The sequence below is a fragment of the Colobus angolensis genome, unplaced genomic scaffold, assembly GCF_000951035.1.
Source record: "Colobus angolensis palliatus isolate OR3802 unplaced genomic scaffold, Cang.pa_1.0 Scaffold94, whole genome shotgun sequence".
In the NCBI taxonomy this organism is placed as follows: Eukaryota; Metazoa; Chordata; class Mammalia; order Primates; family Cercopithecidae; genus Colobus; species Colobus angolensis.
In genome coordinates, this window is record NW_012123376.1 from 8069565 (window position 1) to 8073096 (window position 3532).

Genomic DNA, 3532 nt, shown 5'->3' on the forward strand with positions numbered 1-3532 from the left:
CCACTTTTAAGTATATAAGGCAAGCTTGCTCAACCTGTGGCTCACAGGCCACGTGTGGCCCAGGAAGGTTTTGAATGCCGCCCAAAATAAATTCATAAAATTCCTTAAAACATTATGAGAATTTTTTGCTATATATTTTTTAGCTCATCAGTTATCATTAGTGCTATCATTATTTTATGTGTTACCCAAAACAATTCTTCTTTCAAAGTGACCTGGGGAGGCCCAAAGACTGGATGCCCATGAAAGAATATATGGGTTATAGTTCTGGACATATACCCAATTAATATTCAAGACAGATCCCTGAGAATAATAGTAGATTATAACAGTCTTAATGAAATAATGTCCCCAATCACAGCCATGATGCCAGATGCAGTGTCTTTGCCAGAGTATACTAACAAATACAACTCAGGTAGACAGCATGTGACCATTCATTTGTTGAAGGATTTTTTGTTTGTTTTCTGGCTTATTTGCTTTACTTTGCTTTTATCTCCTTATCAGAAAAGAGGATCAGAAGCAGTTTATGTTCACATGGAATGGAAAATAGTATATGCTATATATTAACTTCAGGGGTATGCTTACTCTCTTACCGTCTGTATTAAGAAAGTCTACAGAGATCTGCACTGCCTGGTTCTTCCGAAAATCACATTGATCCACTTTACTGTTCATATCATGTTAATTGGACCAAATGAGTAAGAATGGACTTTTAAATTGGAGACCTTATTATGATCCAAGCCTCAGAGGTTGTAAAATAAACCCTATGCAGACGTGCTTACAAAACCAATTAAATTATCCATAGACCAGTGGTCAGAGGCATGTTGAAATACTCTTCCAAAGGAAAAATTAATACATTTTACACCATGAAGAGGTAGTAGTGCCTGGTAGCCTATTCAGGCAGTAGAGGCAGCATACTCAACATATGGGAATGCTGCTCCACATCATACATTGGGTGATTTGAAAAGCTGCTGGGTTTGTGTGAGAGACAGAGCAGGAAAGGACTCTGCATCAAGACATGGCTAAAGTGAAAGCAGCTCTGAAGCTTGATCCATAAATTTCAGCAGACACTGTGCCATTAGAAATAGAAGTGATAGAAAAAGATGCTGTGTGGAGTTTATGGGCATCCTTGAGGAAAACATGAAATCTGAGGGGGATGTCATTAACCAACTGCAGGTTTAGCTTTTTCATGGATGCCTCAGCTTCAGAGAGCTTTTTAAAGCAACCCACATCAAATGACCATGGGGTATAACACAGGACAACTATGAAGAAATTGATAAAGGCTGCCATTAAACTTGAATTGCAGCACATCTCCATTTTAGAGTCAGTTTCCTAGGGAATTATACCAGCAATATTATTAATTTTGTGGGCTTTTTAAATGTTAATGTTTTAGTGCGGTTGATTAAGATAATTGATATTAAGCCCAATTGACTGATATGGTTTGGCTCTGTGTCCCCACCCAGATCTCATCTTGTAGCTCCCATAATTTCCACATGTTGTGAAAGGGACCCAGCAGGGGGTGATTCAATCATGGGGACAGGTCTTTCCCATGCTGTTCTTGTGATAGTGAATGGGTCTCACGAGATCTGATGGTTTTAAAATTGGGAGTTTTTCTGCACAAGCCCTCTCTTTGCCTGCTGCCATCCGTGTAAGATGTGACTTGCTCCTCCTTGCTTTCTGCCATGATTGCGAGGCTACCCAGGCCATGTGGAACTGTAAATCCAATAAATCTCTTTTTTTTTTGTAAATTGCCCCGTCTTGGGTATGTCTTTATCAGCATTATAAAAATGGACTAATACATTGACCCAAGATTAATTTGTAGAAAACTAAATTCTATTAATTGGAAATAAACAAAATTTTCCATATAGCTAGATTTTTCTTTGCTAATATGTTAAGATATGTGAGGTAGGCCTATTAACAATCTTACTACTATTGCCATTAATAGACTTTGGTTTCTAGTTTTTTTAATCCTGTAAAGTAATTTGGAATAATTTTGTCTTCTTCTGGTTTCAGGAAGGGTGTAATGTTTTAAGTTTTTTTAAATTTTTTTTATTTTTGCTAATATTGCTGATCATATATATTATTTAATTAATGGTTTTTACATGTGTAGTTTAATTGACTGAAAAGCCAACCTGATCTGTGATTTTCCTTGGGAATATTTTAATTACTTGTTTAATTTCTGTGTTATTTATTTTTACCCTTCTGTACTTAGTGCTTTTTATCTAGAAAATTGTTTATTAAATTTAACTATTCAAATGTATTTGCAGACAATTTTTATGACTCATAATGTTACAATATCTACAGCATATATAATTCTTTCTCTTTTATTGTCACTGTTGATCAGTTGTGTTTCTGAGTCAATTGTTATATTAATTTTTATCACTTTTATTGAATAATACTTTTTCTTTTTGATTAGGCCTATTTTGTTTGATTTTTAATCAATTTGATTTTTAATCAGTTTTTTTTCTACTATTCTTTGTCATTCCCCTCCTGTTAAAAATTGTTTGGAGCTTATTTTGTTGTTTTTAAAAATAATTCCTTGATCACGACGTGCAGGTTTGTTACATAGGTATACATGTACCATGTTGGTTTGCTGCACCTATTAACTCATCATTTACATTAGTATTTCTCCTAATGCTATCCCTCCCTCCTCTCCCCACCCCATGACAGACCCTGGTGTGTGGTATTTCCTGCTTTGTGTCCAAGTGTTCTCGTTGCTCAATTCTCACCTATGGGTGAGAACATGCGATGTTTGGTTTTCTGTCTTTATGATAGTTTGCTCATGTACCCTAGAACTTAAAGTAAAATAAAAAAATATAAAAAATTAAAAAAAATAAAATAAATAAAAATAACTCCTTGAGATGATGCCTAGCTTAATAAAGTTGATCTCTTCAGTTGTATTTGTCTTTAAAGAATATCAGTTCTCCTCTAAACTTTTGTATATTTTAGATGGCTTCACTACAGTTTTCATATGCTGTAATTTCAAAATATTTCTAATGTCCTTATGTTTTATTATTTGTTCTTGGTGTATTGAGAATTATCTTTTTAAATTTCTAAACACATGGGGCTTTTAAATTATCTTTTTGTCATTAATTTCTATCTCAATTGCCTTGAGGCTTAGAAATATGTTCTATATATTCAATTGTTTGAGTTTTTTTTTCACTTTTGCCCTATGGAAGATAATGTAATTTATTTCCAATTTGATAATCTTTAAGTGGCATAATTAGTCAATATATTCAAATATTGCAAGTTATTTTGTGATAATTTTTCATTTTCTGCCTGTGTTGTGTTTCTTTTTCTTTCTGTGTTCTTTCTGTTTTTGGGATTCATAAAATTTTGTGGTTAATCTTACATTTTTTCTTACGTGTTAGAAGATGTTTCTACTATGTTACCACTTCTCACATCTTTTATTTTCCATTACTTTACTGGTTTCACTTGAAATCTTATCCCGGCCGGGCGCGGTGGCTCAAGCCTGTAATCCCAGCACTTTGGGAGGCCGAGATGGGCAGATCACGAGGTCAGGAGATCGAGACCATCCTGG